The sequence below is a fragment of the Ornithorhynchus anatinus genome, chromosome 4 (genome assembly GCF_004115215.2).
Source record: "Ornithorhynchus anatinus isolate Pmale09 chromosome 4, mOrnAna1.pri.v4, whole genome shotgun sequence".
NCBI classification, from domain to species: domain Eukaryota; kingdom Metazoa; phylum Chordata; class Mammalia; order Monotremata; family Ornithorhynchidae; genus Ornithorhynchus; species Ornithorhynchus anatinus.
Genome location: NC_041731.1, coordinates 29744467 through 29764812, shown reverse-complemented (window position 1 = coordinate 29764812; position 20346 = coordinate 29744467). Strand labels below are relative to the sequence as shown.

The window sequence follows — 20346 nt, the reverse complement described above, 5'->3', positions numbered from 1 at the left end:
CAACAGGATGATGAAATGGCTCAGAAGAGAAGGTGGGTATGTGCCAATAAAGGGCGAGGCCACGGCTCTGTCAGTAATCAATTGGTCAATCATTGGTGCTTATTGAGTGTTTACTCTGTTCACCTCTCCCTTCTTTTGCAGGAACAATATTTTACAGACAACTAACTATTCTGGTTCTCCAGTTCCTAATTTGCAGAGTTGTATTCTCACATTTCCTCTCCCCCTTTAGATTGTGAAGTTCACCACTTGACAAAAGAAAAAGAGTGTGTTTTTTTTCCTTCTGAATTTCCTCCTCCTTTCTGCAGGTAAGTTCCGAAGTATTTTATAGGATTGCCTATATTTGTAGGAACGATCAAGACTTTATAAAAACAAAACAAAACAAGGAGAAGAAAACCCTCCAACTTAGCTCATTTATATGATAGGTCCTAAAAAGGGACCCTTTAAAAGGTGGAGGTGATTGAAGCAGAGTACCAGACATCACAGTGAAGATGTCTTAGTGGCTTAGGCAAATGATGAGTCCTCTGAGCTGCTGCATTTCTGTGGCTCAGAAAAGGAAGTTGTTACTGGGGTCCTGATGGCCCTGTGGAGAACCTATGTCCATTCTACCTCTAGGGAGGGGAGCGCTGCAAGAGTGGAGTAACCTTCATCAAAGGGACAAGGTAGATGAGATGAGATTCAGGGAGGCTAAGCTCTCTTCTAACTCATACTACTACGAAAAATAATAATAATAATGATAATTGTGGTATTTGTTAAGTGTTTATTGTGTGTCAAGCACTGTTCTAAGTGCTGGGAAAGATACAAGTTTAGCAGATCAGAGACTGTCCCTGGCCCACAAAGGGAAGCAGTGTGGCTCAGAGGAAAGAGCATGGACTTGGGAGTCAGGGGTCATGGGTTCTAATCCTGGCTCCACCACCTGTCAGCTATGTTACTTTGGGCAAGTCATTTAACTTCTCGGAGCCTCAGTTACCACATCTGTAAAATGGGGATTAAGTGTGAGCCTCATGTGGGATAACCTGATTACCCTGTATCTACTCCAGTGCTTAGAACAGTGCTCGGCACGTAGTAAGCGTTTAACAAATACCAACATTATTATCAAAGTAGGAGGGAGAATAGGTATTGAATCGCCATTTTACAGATGAGGGAAGTGAGACACAGAGAAGTTAAGTGACTTGTCCAAGGCCACACAGCAATTTAGCTGAGTTGGAATTAGAAGCCAATCCTCTGGTTCCCAGGCCCATTCTAGGCCATGCCACTCCTCCTCACTGGAAAGATAATTGCTTTGACTAGCTATAAAATAAAGTTGCCACTGGCTATTTCTAGTGATTTTTTTGTAAATGCTTTCTTTTACAGTAATAATAATAATAATTAAGGTTCTTGCTAAGCACTTAGTATGTGCTAAGTACTGTTCTAAGCTCTGGGGTGGATATAAGTTAATCAGGTTGTGCACATGAGTTTAGAAAGTTCCTTTAGCTTTGAGCAAATCATACACATTTCTGTAAACCAGACCACAGTTTATGACTTTTTCTCTATTCTGAATACCCACCCTAGGTTGTGATGATTTTTTTAAAATTTTTGAGCATCCACTGCATCCTGCCTTTCTCCATCCAGTGGGAAGGTATGGTTTTCAACACACTACAGTGCCTTCGTGACCCTTCCTCATGCCCAGCAACCCTACAAAATGAGTAACAGCCTCCAGGGAGTCTTCCAGACCCACAATGAAAAACACAGTTCTAACTTAAAGCCTTGCCTTCAGGGTTAGAAAATCAGTTACTCCTGTCTCTTCCTTATTCTGTGTCCTCGGTCAAATGACTTCCCCTCTCTTTCCTGAAAGTTTTCCCTTTTTAAAGTGGGAATACTGCTGTCATCTAACAATTTTGCTCATGAGGATGATAAAAGGATTCGAGTATGGAGGTCAGTAAGTCAACCTTGTAAAACAATTACATAATATATGCCTGCCCAAACAGCAGAAAGCACATAAAATAGGGATCCCATTTCTTCCATGTCGGTACCAGTATCATCAATACTACTTGAAAACTACTAATTGAGCTCTGCACAGTATTGGATGCAACCACTATACTAAGCATCCGGGAGAGTGCAATAGATGAAGGAGGCACAATCTCTGCCTAAAGGAGTTTGCAATCTATGAGAGAGTCAGAAACACAATAATTTGCAGTTAGGAGGAAGAAGTGTTTATATGACAGGGTATGTAAATCAGTATGTTCAAAGGGCAATGGGAGGTTTTTGGTATGAAAGGGTTACATGATCAACTGACACATTTTGCGTTAGTACACATTACTCAAGTGAAATCCTTCAAGATGATCCTATAAGCAAATGGTTTATATCCTCTCCTGAGATGCTGTCTTCATAGTGTAAATTGTGAGGTTGCCTGATCTTTCAGCTGAGGAAGAGGGAGGCGGGTCTTTTCATGAAGCTCGGAACAAAAGTACCCAGGCCAAGCACGAGTACGCACATCGGGCAAGGACTGTGTGCACAGGGAGCAGATTGCCCACTCTGGACACATGCATGCAGGAATTTTCCTCTAGTGGACTAGCAGGAGGGCACAACAATAATAATAGGAATAATTATGGTATTTGTTAAGCACTTACTATGTACCAGACACTGTTCTAAGTGCTGGAGTAGATACAAGGTAATTGGTTGCACACAGTCTTTTCCTTGTACCACATAGGGCTCACAGACTTAATCCCCATTTTACAGATGAGGGAACTGAGGCCCAGAAAAGTGAAGGTCACACAGCAGACAAGTGGCAGAGCTAGGATTAGAACCCATGACCTTCTTGACTTCCAGACCTGTGCTCTTTCCATTAGGCTGCAAAGTGACTCTGTCTCAGCTCCTTGGGAAGGATTTACCCACCCGGGGCATTTCTTTGTATTTCCCTTAGCCTCCCTGGCTGCTGCCCCTCCAGGGGCCAGAGAAGAGGTGGAGAAGCTCTATGAGTGAAGGGGGACAAGCACTAATGTTTTCTTTCACTGAACCTGGGGGAGGTTGCAAACCAAAGTGGCTCTGTCCTGGCTCCTCAGGAGGGATCTTGTAGGATCTCACTCCTCCAGGGGTTAGAGAGGCCACTCCAGCAGGGGCAGGAGGATGGAGGCCCATCGCTCCACTCGTCACCCCAGATTCCAGACTGGTGGCCAGGTTTGCCTGCACCTTTGCAGATATTTGGGACTGTACCCCAGAGAGGGATGCAACAAGCAGCCTCCGTTATGGCTTCCTAATAATTATGGTACTTGTTAAGCACTTACCATGTACCAGGCACTGTACTATGCATGAGAGTGAATGAAAGCAAACTGGGTTGGACACAGTCCCTGGCCCAAATGGGTTTCACAGTCTTAATCTCCATTTTCCAGATGAGCTCATGGAGGCACAGAGAAGTGAATTGACTTGCCCAAGGTCACAGGGCAGACAAGTGGCTGAGCCGGGATTTGAACCCATGACCTACTGACTCCCAGGCCCTGGTTCTAGCCACTGGGCCACACTGCAGACATGGACAGAAGGCAAGTGCCAGGACAGTTTCAAATTGAGTCATATGATTGGCAGATGTCAATCATAAGGAACAAGATGACATGTTGGGAATGACTCAACTCCACCAAACCTATCAATTTACCAGGGATTGATAGATTTGATAGGTTATCCAGACAAATTCATAACTCAAAAAATGCCTTTGGTCCCTGAGATTTGGGAGAATGTAAACTGGGGAGAAGAAAAAAATGACCATGGAAAACTTCCTGGAGTAATTCAAACTATAATGGGTTCAAAAAGCAGCATGGTTTAGTAGAAAGAGCATGGGCTTGGGAGCCAGAGTTCGTGAGTTCTAATCCCTCTCCACCACTTGTCAACTGTGTGACTGTGGGCAAGTCACTTAACTTCTCTGTGCCTCAGTTACCTCATCTGTAAAATGGGGATTAAGACTGTGAGTCTCACGTGGGACAACCTGATTACCCTGTATCTACCCCAGCGCTTAGAATGTGCTCTGCACATGGTAATCGCTTAACAAATACAAATAAAAAACTGTAATATAGGGATAATCTTATCTGGTCCCTGTCTCTCCTGTTAGGGTTGATGGAGGGTAAGGAAGTTGCTGAGCCCCATCCTGTATTTGCCCCCTGCTAAGATATGGCTCAATATCTCCCATTCCCTCCCAGAGTGGGGCAATAATGAGCCATTCTCCTAGGCAGGCAGGAGAATGGGACCAAACTACCCTCTTCATGGTGTTACCTCTCTATCCCTGGGAGAAGACTCAGCAGAGAACAGATTACTGTTAAAAATGTAATGGGAGATTGGATTGCCTTAGAAGCAGCATGGTCTAGGGGATAGAGCATGGGGCTGGGAATCAGAAGGACCTTAATCCCAGGTCTGCCATTTGTCTGCTGTGTGACCTTGGGGAAATCACTTAACTTCTCTGTGCCTCAGTTTCTTCATCTGTAAAATGAGAATTAAGGCTGTGGGCCCTAAGTGGGACAGGAACTATGTCCAACCCGATTGTCTTATATCTACCCCAGTGCTTAGAAAAGTTTGTGGCACATAGGAGATGCTTAACAAATACCACAACTATTATTACTTTGGGATCATACCAAAGTTACATCTGAACTTTCTCCTGTCCAGGACAGATACATCACTGGTCATCCTTAAATTTAATGTTTTCATTTTCACTTTCCATCCTACTTGCCCTCCAGCTCCTCTTGTCAAGTTTCATGTCTCACAGGTAGTGCCTGTGTCTTCAGGAAGACACAAGTGGGGGGGATTTATGATGACTCTGGAATAAGGAGGATAGAAGGGCTCTCTATCTAAGCCTCAGTGGAATTAGAAAAACTTTCACAAAATCATCCATACCATGTCATTCCATTGTGCCCCTTACCCACGTAAAGCATATGCATTTGGGTGCCCTATCTTTGAAAGGGCAGTCAATGGCCACCCTAGTAAGCGAGCTGGAGCCTTTTCCAGCTTTGTCTTTCCTGTTCTCCCTGGGCTGCAGCAGCAGAATGAAAAAACAATCGCTCCTACATTCCCAATGACTCATCCATGCTCCCCCAAGCCATGCCCACATTTAAACGAGAGGCTGGACTAGGAACTTCTCCTTAAGAGCAAGGAGGCCATCCCACCCAACAAGAGGCCTATTAAAACAGTTCCTCCCAGTCTCTTGTGTGGGGGAATGGGGCAGATTAAATACCACATCTCTGAGCTTCATAGAGGACCCCAGAGACAGGTAGCATTTGAATGCCATTATTGATTATCTGCATAGCTGCAGAAGTCCAAAATGGTGCCTGTTGTAATTAAATACAAGAGGCACATGTTTATTAATCCTAATATTTGGCACATTACCTTCTGAGCAAAACGAAGGCTTAGATGGTGCACTGTCCTGCCAGCTGGCCTGCTTGGCAACCACCCAGCATCTGGAGAGTCCCCTGCTTGTCACAACATCTGTATGCCTGTATTGTCCTTCCAGCAGCTGTTGTCACACCTGATGCAATACACCACAGTGCAGATTCATTCATTCATTCATTCATTCATTCATTCATTCCATAGTATTTATTGATCACTTACTAACCCCCTCCCCTACTTTCCCATCCTTCCCTGCAGTATCCTCAGAGGAGATCTCCTCCATCCTCGCAAGTGCCACCCCCTCCACCTGCGCCTCGGACCCCATTCCCTCTCACCTTCTTAAAACCATCGCCCCTGCCCTCCTCCCTTCCTTAACTTCTATTTTTAACCACTCAATCTCCAAGGGCTCCTTCCCCTCTGCCTTCAAACATGCCCACGTCTCCCCCATCCTAAAAAAACCCACTCTTGACCCCACTTCCCCCTCCAGTTATCGTCCTATCTCCCTACTACCTTTCCTTTCCAAAATCCTAGAACGAGTCGTCTACAATCGATGCCTAGAATTCCTTAACTCCCATTCTCTCCTAGACCCCCTCCAATCTGGCTTCCATCCCCTCCACTCTACCGAGACTGCTCTCTCTAAGGTCACCCATGACCTCCTTCTTGCCAAATCCAATGGCTCCTACTCCATTCTGATCCTCCTTGACCTCTCTGCTGCCTTTGACACTGTCGACCATCCCCTCCTCCTCCATACCTTATCTCACCTTGGCTTCATGGACTCTGTCCTCTCCTGGTTCTCCTCTTACCTCTCTGGCCGATCATTCTCGGTCTCCTACGCTGGAGCCTCCTCCCCCTCCCATCCTTTAACTGTTGGAGTTCCTCAAGGGTCAGTTCTTGGCCCTCTTCTGTTCTCCATTTACACTCACTCCCTCGGTGAACTCATCCGCTCTCACGGCTTTGACTACCATCTCTACGCAGATGACACGCAGATCTACATCTCCGCCCCTGTCCTCTCCCCCTCCCTTCAGGCTCGCATCTCCTCCTGCCTCCGGGACGTCTCCACCTGGATGTCGGCCCGCCACCTAAAACTCAACATGAGCAAGACTGAGTTCCTCATCTTCCCTCCCAAACCCGGTCCGCTCCCAGACTTCTCTATCACCGTGGATGGCACGACCATCCTTCCCGTCCCGCAGGCCTGCAATCTCGGTGTCATCCTTGACTCGTCCCTCTCGTTCACCCCACACATCCTATCCGTTACCAAGACCTGCTGGTTTCACCTCTACAATATCGCCAAGATCCGCCCTTTCCTCTCCACCCAAACGGCTACCTTACTATTACGGGCTCTCGTTATATCCCGGCTAGACTACTGTGTCAGCCTTCTCTCTGACCTCCCTTCCTCCTCTCTCGCCCCGCTCCGGTCTATTCTTCACTCCGCTGCCCGGCTCATCTTCCTGCAGAAACGATCTGGGCATGTCACTCCCCTTCTTAAACAACTCCAGTGGTTGCCTATCGACCTCCGCTCCAAACAAAAACTCCTCACTCTAGGCTTCAAGGCTCTCCATCACCTTGCCCCTTCCTACCTCTCCTCCCTTCTCTCTTTCTACCGCCCACCCCGCATGCTCCGCTCCTCTGCCGCCCACCTCCTCACCGTCCCTCGGTCTCGCCTATCCCGCCGTCGACCCCTGGGTCACGTCCTCCCGCAGTCCTGGAACGCCCTCCCTCCTCACCTCCGCCAAACTGATTCTCTTTCCCTCTTCAAAACCTTACTTAAAAATCACCTCCTCCAAGAGGCGTTCCCAGACTGAGCTCCTCTTCCCCCTCTACTCCCTCTCCCATCCCCCCTTTACGTCTCCGCAGCTAAAGCCTCATTTTCCCCTTTTCCCTCTGCTCCTCCACCTCTCCCTTCCCATCCCCACAGCACTGTACTTGTCCGCTCAACTGTATATATTTTCGTTACCCTATTTATTTTGTTAATGAATTGTACATCGCCTTGATTCTATTTAGTTGCCATTGTTTTTACGAGATGTTCTTCCCCTTGACGCTGTTTAGTGCCATTGTTCTTGTCTGTCCATCTCCCCCGATTAGACTGTAAGCCCGTCAAACGGCAGGGACTATCTCTATCTGTTGCCGACTTGTTCATCCCAAGCGCTTAGTACAGTGCTCTGCACATAGTAAGCGCTCAATAAATACTATTGAATGAATGAATGAATGTGCAGAGCACTGTACTAAGCACTTGGAATGTACAATTCGGCAACAGAGACACTCCCTGCCCATTGACTGGCTTACAGTCTAATCGGGGGAGACAGATGGACAAAAAACAAGATAACTTAATCACAATAAATAAAATCAAGGGGATGTACATCTCATTTACAAAATAAATAGGGTAATAAAATATATACAAATGAGCACAGTGCTGAGGGGAGGGGAAAAGTTGGGAGCAGGAGGAAAGGGGGCTTAGCTGAGGGGAAGTGAAGGGGGAGCAGGGAGGGAGCAGAGGGAGCAGAGGGACAAGGGGAAGCTCAGTCTGTGAAGGCCTCTTGGGGGAGGTGAGCTCTCAGTATGGCTTTAAAGAGGGGAAGAGAGTTTGGCAGAGGTGAGGAGGGAGGGCATTCCAAGACAGTGGTAGGACATGGGCCAGAGGTCAACAGCGGGATAGGCGTGAACGGGGGACGGTTAGGAGGTGAGCAGCAGAGGAGTGGAGTGTGCAGGGTGGGCAGTAGAAAGAGAGAAGGGAGGACAGGTAGGAGGGGGCAAGGTGATGGAGAGCCTCGAAGTCCAGAGTGAGAAGTTTGCTTCATGCAGAGGTTGATAGGCAACCACTGGAAGATTTTAAGGAAGGGAGTGACATGCCCAGAGCATTTCTCCAGGAAGATGATCCGGGCAGCAGAATGAAGAATAGACTGGAGCAGGGAGAAACAGGAGGAAGGGAGATCAGAGAGAAGGCTGACACAATAATACAGTTGGGATACTATGATAGCTTGTACCAGTAAGACAGCTGTTTGGATGGAGAGAAAAGGGCGGATCTTGGTAATATTGTAAAGGTGAGACCAGCAGGCATTGGTGATGGATTGGATGTGTGGGGTGAATGAGAGAGCTGAGTCAAGGATGACACCAAGGTTGTGGGCTTGAGAGATGGGAAGGATGGTAGTACCATCCACAGTGACAGGGAAGTCAGGAAGAGGACAGGATTTGGGAAGGAAGATAAGGAACTCAGTTTTAGACATGTTGAGTTTTAGGTGGCGGGCAGACATCCAGGTGGAGACGTCCTGGAGGCAGAAGGAGATACGAACCTGAAGGGAGGGGGAGAGAACAGGGGAGGAGATGTAGATTTGTGTGTCATCTGCATAGAGATGATAGTTGAAGCCGTGGGAGCAAATGAGTTCGCCAAGGGAGTGAGTGTAGATGGAATAAAGAAGAGGGCCAAGAACTGACTCTTGAGAAAACCCTGCGAAGGAGACGGAGAATGAATGGCCAGAACGATAAGAGGAGAACCAGGAGAGGACGGAGTCCGTGAACCCAAGGTGAGATAGGTGTGGAGAAGAAGGAGATGGTCAACAGTGTCATAGGCAGCTGAGAGGTCGAGGAAGATTAGGATAGAGTAGGAGCCATTGGATGTGGCAAGAAGTAGGTCATGGGTGACCTTCGAGAGGACAGTCTCAGTCGAGTGGAGGGGATGGAAGCCATATTGGAGAGTGTCCAGGAGAAAGTAGGAGTTGAGAAATTCAAGGCAGCGAGTGTAGATGACTCGTTCTAGGAGTTTGGAAAGGAAGGGTAGGTGGGAGATAGGGTGATAACTGGAAGGAGAAGTGGGGCCGAGAGAGGGTTTTATTAGGATGGGGGAGACATGGGCATGTTTGAAGGCAGAGGAGAAGAAGTCATTGGACAGTGAATGGCTAAAGATAGAAGTTAAGGAGGGGAGGAGGAAAGGGGCAATGGTTTTTATAAGGTGAGCAGGAATGGGGTCTGAAGGACAAGTGGAGGGGGTGGCACTTGCGAGGTGGGAGGAGATCTAATCAGAGAAGGATGGGAAAGTAGGGGAGACAGTTGGGGCGGGGGAAGGCAGAAGGGGGAGGGGTGATTGGGGAGCTTAGACCTGATTGTGTTAATTTTTGTGATGAAGTAGGTGACCAGATCATTGGGGGTGAGGGATGGGGGAGGGGGAGGAACAGGGGCCCTGAGGAGAGAATTGAAAGACCGGAACAATTGGCGGGGGTGATGGGCATGGGTGTCAATGAGGGAAGAAAAGTAGTTTTGCCTGGCGGAGGACAGGTCAGAGTTAAGGCAGGAAAGGATAAAGTTGAAATGGATAAGGTTGGCTTGGTGCTTGGACCTTGGGCAGCGGCGCTCAGCAACTCGAGGATAAGAGCGAATGAGGTTGACAGAGGCAAAGACCCAGGGCTGTGGGTTAGTGGAGCGAGAGTGGTTAGTGGAGCGAGAGTGGTGGAGGGAAGGGGGGGGTGGTGAGTGAGTTGAGATGAGTAGATGAGTAACCTAGGGAATAGAGGATAGGAAGGCAAGGTGGGGAGAGATGCTTTTGAGAGATGGATAGGATCAAGAGAGCAGAGGTCTCTGCCAGAGACAGTCGCATTATTCAGACACACAGACAGAAAGTTGAGTACTTCAGCAAGATGAAGATTTAACAGAGCAGTGTGGCTTAGTGGAAAGAGCCTGGGCTTGGGAGTCAGAGGTCGTTAGTTCGAATCCCAGCTCTGCCACTTGTCAGCTGTATGACTGTGGGCAAGTTACTTAACTTCTCAGTGCCTCAGTTACCTCATCTGCAAAATGGGGATTAACTGTGAGCCTCACGTGGGACCCTGTATCTCCCTCAGCGCTTAGAACAGTGCTCTGCACATAGTAAGCTCTTAACAAATACCAACATTATTAGAGTCTGTCATATGACTATGGGGATGCAACTCCATCCACATTGATCAAGGTAGAATTTTCAGGACAACACCAATATGAATAGTTAGTAGACATGTCAGAAATGCTTCTTATCTGTCACTGCAACATAGATTTTACAGTAGTTCTGCAGTCACCTTCCCATTCTCCATGGGCGAGTATCATGGGCAAGTAACAATTCATGCCAGTTTAATCAGAACACTATACTCCCTCCTTTTCTTAACAGCATGCATTTAAAGGGACAGGAAGATATGGGGGACAAAAGATTATGAAAATGGTGATTTGCTTCTGTTTCCCAAATTTCATCCTATTTGATGTTACAGAGAGGAGTACACAGACTTTCATATTATTTTTCTATTATAGTCTAAATTCTTCCAAGAAGTTTTCCAAAGTTTTTTTTTTTTTCCAGTTTACATCTTCCCAAATCTCAGGGGCTAGAGGCATTTGTTTGTGTTATGAATGCATCTGCACATTCTATCAGGTATTCTATCAGGTCTCTGGTCTGCCTCTTGTCCAGAACTGATCCAACCCTGGAAGCCTTTATGTCTGGCATTTTTATTTTAAACACCTAGCCTCTCTCTCACTTGGTTTCTGCTGTAGAGTCCCATGGTTTGGAAGTAACTCCTGTGTTCCCACAGATCTGGAGAGGGAGCACAATCCCTTTGAGCAAGGGAGGGAATCAGAACTTAATCAATCAATTGCATGTATTAAGTGTCTAATGTATGCAGAGTACTGCGTTAGGAAGAATACAATAACAGTATCAGACACTATTCTTACACTCAAAAAGCTTACAATCTAGTATGTTTGAAGAGTGAGGTGGAGGGGGGACATAGAGGGAAAGAGAGTTGCCCACTCAGTTAAATGTTCTAGAACCTGGGGATTTCCTCAAAAATCCTTCTTGTGAGTCGTTATGGGGCCCTTATGCTATCAATCAACCAGTAGTACTTGTTGAGGGCTTACGGTGTACAGAGCACTATACCAAGTGCTTTGGAGAGAAGAACATAACAGATTTGGTAGACAGGTTCCCTGTCTACAAGGAGTTTACACCAAGTCACCTGTCTATTTTCTCTCTGGTGGTTCTGGGTCAGCACAGAGATGTTTAATATTCTTTCATGCTGTCAGTGGTTACCCAAAGTCAGGAGCATGCCATTAGTAAGACAGGAACTTTCCAACTTTAAATTTACTGTTTTCTCTCCCCTCAACAATTCCCCCCTCCACCCACCCCTTTCTGTTCTCTACCTGAGTATTAAACTTGAGTCAATTACAACCTTTCCATCCTGTTCACCTTCAAGGCAGCTTTGTCATGAGGCAGAAAAACAAATGACCTTTCCCCAGTCTAAGCAGCTTCATTTCTTCAGCCTCCTACCCAATCCACAGCTATTCAACTTCTCCTCCCACATAATCCTTCTCAGTTTCTTCCCAAACTTCACACTCTAATGAATAAAACAAAATGTAAAAGCTTCCCGCTGCAGGATGCATTGAGCCAGCTTCTGAGTTGGTTCTTTGCTACCAAATACTTATGTATTTTGCAACCAGAATACTTTGGATTCAAGGGTATCAGTATGTTTCATAAATAAGGAAAAATGATCTCGCTTTTGAATTGGGGAAACTGAGGTCTTCAATGATCAAGTGATCTATGCAAAGCAATTTAGCAAGGTAATGTCAGCAAAGAGTCACCAACCCTAACTGAAACTTCCCGCCTGTTAGTTAATCCATCAACAATTTTTACTTGGCATCCACAAGAAGGAGAGCATGTTATCATATATGCTGATATGTTCATAGCTGTTCTCAATTTTCATAAATGATGCTACTGGCAGGGAGATCTTATTTTCCTCTCTACTTTACTGTGGGAGACCTACTAGATTTTAAGCAATTTGAGGGCGGGAATTTGTGTCTCTTAACTCTATTGCATTGTTCTCTTCCAAGGAATCAGACCAGTGCTTTGCACTAGGGTAGGTGCTCAGTAAGTACTATTAATGTATTTACTGATTGACTGCTAGTATGACTGAAGATATTGAGACTCCCTTCTTCACTGTTTGCACATAAAGATAGGTCCTTCTAGACTGTAAGCACCTTGTGAGTGGGAAATGTGTGGGTCATCCCAGGTGTAATTTTCTTTCCCAAGTGCCTAGAACAATGCTTGGCAAACAGTAAGCATTCAATAAATGCCACTGATCAACTGATTGATTGATTCTTACTGCTGTAATGCATTTTTCCTATCCAAGCATAGGCTCCATATTTGAGGCTGCCTCTTGATATCCTGAATTTTCAAAAGTTTTAACTCAAGGAGAGCCACCGTTCACTACACTGAAACCTGCCAGGCTGGTCTGACTGCTGCATTGCTTTCCCAGAAGACTGTGAACTATGTTCCCTTGCTGGTGACCTTGCTGGTAACTGTGCTTCACTATGTCTTTAAAATGTTTATTTGGCGCTTGGTTGGTAAGTGCCCTCTTTCAGTTCACTGTACATCAGTTGCTCAGACTTCCTGTTGTCAATGCATGAGAACACTGCCCCCACCCTTATAGAATGTACAGTCTGATAGGGGGTGCATAGAGGAGAAACATATAACCACCTTAAAAACTTGCACTGGATCCTACAATTGTATGAGGATATAAAAAAGGAAGAATAAGTACTGAATTGTTTTGGGGTTAATCAAGGAAAACTCCCTGGTGGAGATGGGTCTTTAACTGAGATTTAAGAGAGTAGAGGGGTGTGTGTTCATGAATTGCCAGGTTAGGTTGTCAGTACTTCCCAGAGTGATAACTTTCTGCTTCATTTTTGTTTTATGCGGATCCACAGATAGCTAACACAGGAGCAACTGATGAGTGTTTCAAGTAACTGGGAAAAATAATTCTGGAATATTAAACCTAGAACAATTCAGACAAGTGATGCATCACTATTTATGTTTTTATCAGCTATACGGGGTTTGCTTGTCTCAGTTTATCTACCTTTAAGATAGGTACAATAATGCATAACAATGCCCAGGAGTAATGAGGCTTAAATGAATACAAAGACAAATAAACCATACAATAAAGCCCAAACTAAACAACCTGCATTTGAAAATCAGTTTGAGACCTAGATTTTGGTTTGCATTAATTTTGGTTACCATTGCTAACTGAATGAGAGTGATGCCCAGTAGTAGGAGTAGCAGCAGTGGTAGCAATAGTAGGAATGGTAGTAGTAGTAATACTGCTATTACTAGTAGTAGCAGCAGCAATAGTAGTAAAGTAATAGTAATAGTAATTTTAATTATGGAAGTTTTTCAACAAGCACTGGGAGCTAAGGGAAAACCTGTGCCCTGACAGAATCAGCAGTGTTTCCTTTTGACTGACTGTCCATCTACCTCAGCGTTACAAGAGAAACTCCTTCTCATCAGCTTTAAAACCCTCAGTCACCTTGCCCTCTCCTACGGTACCTTGCTGCTTTCCTACAGAAATCCAGCCCACACATTTTGCTCCTCTAATGCCAACACACTGTGCCTCAGTCCCAACTACCTCACTGCCAACCTCTTGTCCATGTCCTGTCTTTGGCCTGGAATACCCTCCCTCTTCATATCCAACAAATGATCATTCTTCCCACCTCCAAAGCTTAATTTAAAAACTCATCTCCTCCAAGAGGCCTTCCCTAACTAAGCCCTCATTTCCTCTTCTCCACTCCTTCTGTGTCACCCTTGCACTTGGATTTTGACCTTCCCCCATGCCCACAGCTCAGCCCTGTAGGACTTATGTACATATCCATATTTACTTATTTTTATTAATGTCTGTCTTTTCCTCTAGACTGTAAGTTAGCTGTGGTCAGGGAACGTGTCTACCATCTCTTTTATTTTGAAAACTCCCAAATGCTTAGTAAAGTGCTCTGCACACTAAATAATAAGTAATAAATAAATATGATTGATTGATTGGGAAAGTACAATAGAGTCAGTAGGAACAACAATACAATACAATGCAGTTGTTGGTAGTTGCCCACAATTTTTTTTCCAGTTAATTCTGGTTCTGCAAACTGGAAATGTTTTGTAGTTACTTCCCTTTGACAGCATCTGCACATCCTAAATCTTATTGGTCTTACTGATACCACAATACAAAGGTTCTGCTCTGCACCTAGAAGAGGGGTCAACCCCCATTGGTCACTCGATAAGTGCAGTCTACTAATTATTGTAAAACATACATAAAAGCAATTTCCAATCTTTCAGTTTGGATTCAGAACTCTGTTTTGAGTTCATTTCTCCAGTAATCCAGGTCTTCTTGGTGAGTCCTGACTGGAGGCCAGAACTGTTCTCAGCAGCAATGGAAGCAGGCATCCTTCCACCGGAATTAAATGGAGATGTTGGCAAATAAATGCTTTTACTCAAGACTGTTCAGGGAAATCCCTGGTGTTTTATTCTGTATGCACTCTATAGAGCCTGCCATTTCTCCAGTCTCGCCCCACACGCATACTTGATTGGTCCCTTACTGGCTCTATCATAATATTGGCCAGATTGAATAATAGCCAAGCTCAGTGTCTTCTCACTGGTGGGACTCTCCCAAGAGATCCTTCAGGGGTTGATGTCTTTATGGGATTCACAACTGAGCCAGAAATGTGAAAATGAATGCAGAGGACTCTGACTTTATTCAGCTGTTATCCACCCTGATTAATTTTACAACTAATGACTCTCCAGACATGGTGATGTACGGTACTCTGTCAGTGACAAAAAAATTGAACTTTTACTAATTAAATAGAACATCTTCATGCGGTGAAAGGTTTTACAAACGAAAGTAACTCAAAAAGAATTATGTTGGCAGGAGGATTGCCAAAATTTCATCTGGGAAAGGCCAGAGAATGAAAGCAAGACCTAGGATAAGGAGAGGGGAAGCAGATAAATAGAGAAATGGAAAGAGAGCGGGGAGGAAAAAGTGAAAGATGAGATGACAGAAGGGAGAGAAAGAGGGGAGAAAGAGAGAGAAAGTGGGAACTATCCAGGTAGTATTTCACTCCAGAGTGAATTTTGGTCCTTCTGACAGAGGGCAGCCCTAGCACATTTATGTAAACCTCTGCTACTCACTGCCAAACTCAAGAGATTGAAGAAAGGCAGCTAGCAATTGGGGTGTTATTTAACAAGGGAAACACCAATGAAGTTGTCAAATCCACCATTTCCCAAAGTGGATTTGTTATTGCACAAAGAGTAACCACTGACCTAGAAGAGGGAAGAAACAGCACTTCTACAGATGTGAGTCAAACTGGGACTCTGCCCTGTCTCTCTGCAGGGTATGACTAAACCTCTCTTTGATTTTATTTCCCATTCAACAGATTTTAAAATACCTGCTTCACAAGGTAAAAGTATTCATCGGAAGAGCAGCATGACCTGGTGCTCAGAGTGAGGGCCTGGGAATCAGAAGGACCGGGGTTTTAATCCCAGCTCCGCCACTTGTTTGCTGAGTGACCTTGGGAAAGTCACTTCACTTTCTCTGTGCCTTAATTACCTCATCAGGAAAATGGGGGTTAAAATTTTGAGTACCATTCGGGACAAGGACTATGTCCAACCTCATAACCTTACATTTACCCCAGCTCTTAGGACAGTGCCTGGTATATAATAAAGGTTTAACAAATATCATTAAAAAAATAGAGCCCTCTGAAAACTGATTCAGAATGATAGTAATTTACCCATTCTCTTCACTCTCCAATAGGAGTGAGGGACAGCAGTCTTAGCCTGGCTATCTTTCACCTCTGCAGGAGACGTTAGCAGGATGGATTAATCGTGGTTTTCCAATGTAGAACCATTCCCTCTCTCTTTTCTCTCACTCTCCAACACTAGGTTAATAAAGGAATGGTTGACCCTCCTCATAGCATCCTGCCTTTGCATGTCTAACTTTTCTCCAATTTGTTCTGACCTCTAAGAATTTAGCTTTAAAGCAAAGTAATATTGCAGTTTAAAATAAATATTTGCTCCAACCAAGTGAGGTCTGAATTTATGCATTTCACCACCCTTACTCTTATTCTTTGTTTGATGTCCAATAAGACAGCATTTTCAGTTCTAAATTATGTGGATAATTCGCATGACTAGACAAAAGTCCAGTTAGTCAAATAACTCATGCAAAGAAACAATGCCCCTTCACCTGAAATAGAATGTTAACTTAAGCCAGAAACCACATCTACCAAACTCAATGCAGAAGGACTCAAAAGTGTTCAGTGGAACTGGTGCAAACAAGAACTTTCATGGTAAGATCACATCTTCTGCCCTGTTGAATGGCAATTACTTGAGGGAGAGAGATGGAGAGAGGGAAAGAGAGTGTGGGGGAGAAGCAGAGAGAAATAGAGGCAATGGAAGAGAAAGAGTGGGTTGGGAGGGAGAGGGAAAGAGGGGGAGGGAAAGAGAGATGGAGAAGAATAGAGAGGGAATGGGAGGGGAAAGAGAGATGGAGAGTGGAAGGAAGGAGCACAGAGACAGACAGAAAAGAGAGGGTGATTCTATGCTTCCCCAGTCACCCTTCTGTCATTCTTTCTAGGTTGTGAGGAGATCATCCTTGTAGGCAATAGAGTGGATGGACAGGACACGTGCTGTTAGAAAACTTTAAAATGATCTCATCAATCAGGAAAATCAATCAATCTAGCATTTACTGAGTATAGTATAGAGAAGCAGCGTGGCTCAGTGGAAAGAGCCCGGGCTTTGGAGTCAGAGGTCATGAGTTCAAATCCCAGCTCTGCCACTTGCCAGCTGTGTGACTGTGGGCAAGTCACTTCACTTCTCTGTGCCTCAGTTACCTCATCTGTAAAATGGGGATGAAGTCTGTGAGCCCCACGTGGGACAACCTGATTCCCCTGTGTCTACCCCAGCGCTTAGAACAGTGCTCTGCACATAGTAAGCGCTTAACAAATACCATCATTATTATTTACTGGGAACTTACTATGTGCAGAGCACTGTACTAAGCATTTTGGAGAGTACAATATAGCAGAATTAGCACATACACATTCCTTTGCACAAGTTTCTATGCTGGACCTTGTCAGGGACCAATTTCCCAGGACTCTGTAAGGATTAATCATGCCAGCATGAAACAACAGCACAACATCCACCCAACACTTAGGTTTAGCCCTGAAGATTTGGACCAAAATAGATCAATTTTCCAATGGAAAACTCCTGTCAAAAGAAATATAGCCCATGCACAGCATCACACTGAAAACAAGGTTTAAAATAACTGGATGATTTACTAGGATAAACCAAGTCTTCTTTACTTTCCTTCTTTACTTTCCTCTTTGTCTCACTATTCTGTTATAATATTTTCTCTCTTTCACACTCAAATGTGTGGTATTTTAAAGAGAAAACATATTTTCAAAGAATGAAATGGCTCATTAAATATTCATTTTTCCAGCAAATTAAGAAAGAAGGAAAGCAGAGAGCCTGTACGGAACCCACCATATTTAGTTTTGTGAAGAAGCGGTTGATGATTATGATACCCTTATGGGGCCGATGTGCTAGCATTAGATATGGCAGCATTAGCCTCTTCCCTTCCTGATTCTCTGTCACTCTGCCTAATTGCTTCTCTGTGCTCTACAGGGGGCTGGTATTCAGCAAATGCAGTTTGGAGTCCCAGAATCACTCCAGTCCATTCCAGTGCCCAAGTCTCCCTCCACTTGCTTGAAATACACTAAATGGATGGGTGGGGTGATATAGAGTGAGGAGGGGGGCGAGCCCAGGCTGGGTACAATTTTCAGCTCATTTCAGTTTCAGTAACTTGACTGGCAGGATAAAGGGGCTAACTGTTGCCGAATTCAATTCATTCAGGTTCCTGGGCAGAGAAGCTATTTTTATAGTATGTTTCTCCATTTCCCGGGACTGTCCATTTATTTTAAGTCTGCATCTTCAAACTTTCTTTTCCCCCAAATCTCTTATGTTATCCCTCCCACAACCATTAACACCTCCAAATACTGCTAGATTCTAATTCAGGCTGTCCCTCTTTTAGTATATCTATAGTGGATCCACACCCAGAGCCCAGCAGTCTTGTTAGCCACGAGAGACCACATGGACACAGTCTTACTCATTTAATAATATCTAGGACTGTTCTTCCTGAACAAAATGACAGTGGACAAAGGACATAAATCTGGGAGTCAGGAATCACAAATTCTAATCCCACTTGTGCTGCTGGCCTGCTGCGTGACCCTAGGTAAGTCATTTAACCTTTCTTTACCTTAATTTCATCATTTGTAAAATCAATTGGTGATATTTACTGAGCACTCACTGGGTGCAGAGGAGTGTAATTAGCACTTGGAAGACTACAATACAATTGGTAGACAAGGAAGTGAATGAGGATAAAATACCTGCTGTCCCTTTCTATTAGACTGTGAGTGTCAAGTGTGGACTGAGACTGTCTGATCTGATCATCAGACATCTACCATAAGTGCTTTCATCCACAGTAATCACTTATTATAAATCATGAAGAAAACCATAGTACTCATCACTGCATTCAAAGATTCTTGTTATTAATTTTCATTCTACAGTTAGGGAAACTGAGGTAAGAAAAAATCCATTCTCAAACTTCAGTGTAAGAATTAGAAAAGAAACATTATTTATGTCAGTTTTTTTTCCTTTCCTCTTGCTTGTTTTGCCATGAGTGACAGGAGATTTATTTCTGTTTCTTAAATATGTTCACCTGTTCTATCTTCTCATTTTGTTTTATGGGATGTTGTCAGGAAAAGCAGAGCACCTGTTTCTATTTCTTATACATCTTCACTTGCTCTTTGTGCTGGCATATCCACCTGAAGATGACATCTTCTGTTAACTCATCATTAAGACTCTGTCTGGGGACAATTCTCTTTACCTCCCAGCTGTTGTTATGATTATGATGTCATAAAAACTACACTGTGGGTGCAGGTGCCTTCAATGATGTACTTTTCCTACCAGATAAAAACCTTGCTTCCATAAAGCTGGGCCCAGGACTCCAATATTAGTGGGGGTTTTTTAATAAGTAGTGAAGTATTAAATTAATCAATCTATTTCAAAAGAGGAGGTATCATTCTTGATGTCAGCCACATGGAATTAGGTAAAGGCATTCAGCTCTTCATTAGTATTACTCATATTTACTAATATTTGTGAAAAGTAGAAACTCAATTTTAAGTAGTTACTCACAGAAAGAAAATGTGCAGTGGTCATGAAAGGTAAGTAACTGCACGATTTTCAAAGGGTAAAGTTTCTAGTGGCTCTAAGACAGTGACTGTAGTGTCTACACTCAGATACGCATGCCTGTCCCCCCCAACACATGTATATTGACCATGCTCAATAGATCCCATTGAAACTTGGGCAGGAAAAGAAGGTACAAAGAGGAATTTGTATTCCTCGAGACTCCCATTTTCTATTGACTGTATTTGCAGATACTCAGTTAATCTACAGGAATTTATGACTCTGGTGGATGACAGGAGACAATTATTCATGGAGGGAAAAAGTTTGTGGAGCATCTGGAAGGTGCAAATGGTGAAAAATTCAGTCTGCCCTGAATAGAAGCTGCTCTTTATTAATTCATTAGCTGATTTTATTCACTTGGGAATGACCCAGATATACAACATCCCCTTCAAGAATTCATTACATTTCTCTCCCCATCCCCCAAACTCTTAATCTACATCTTCCCAGAAAGGACAATAGTGATGTGTGCTAAGTGGGGGAAATCTGAACTGAACCAAATTATTCACCTTGATAGTACCAAAATAAAAAACCAAACCACAACAAAAACCCAAAAACCTTGAACCTTGAATAATGAGTCTTGAGAGAGAGGTTCAGGGTTGAAAACACCCATTTGCTGAAAGAAGAGAAAATGGAATAGTTGCTCCTCCCCAGCCATGGAATTACTCACCCAAAAATCTTTTAATGTGTTTTTAAAATTTAATTAGTAGTCATTACAGAAATGAGCACAATGCTTAAGTAAATCACAAAGAACAACAGTCCAGAAAAGGTACTGACCAGAATAAAATGTACAGAATAAGCTAAATGGAGCAATCAGTTGCTACCAGCACCTCTATTTGAACTGTCTGAGGTACCTTCTGACTTCTTTGATTGTTTCAAAATTCTTCAGCCCAAGAATTATTTCCTTTGTTTTTCAGACCTCACCTGGAACAGGGCATCCGACTGTGTTCCAAATGTCAAGTAAGCTTTCA

General features: G+C 44.1%; 1 long non-coding RNA gene across 1 annotated transcript; it reads left to right on the top strand.

Moving 5' to 3' along the window:
• Window positions 1-227: 227 nt before the first annotated feature.
• LOC120638313 lies at window positions 228-13115 on the top strand. The gene is made up of 2 exons (XR_005659899.1): window positions 228-305; window positions 12459-13115. It is a non-coding gene; the product is annotated as an uncharacterized LOC120638313 (long non-coding RNA).
• Window positions 13116-20346: the final 7231 nt, after the last annotated feature.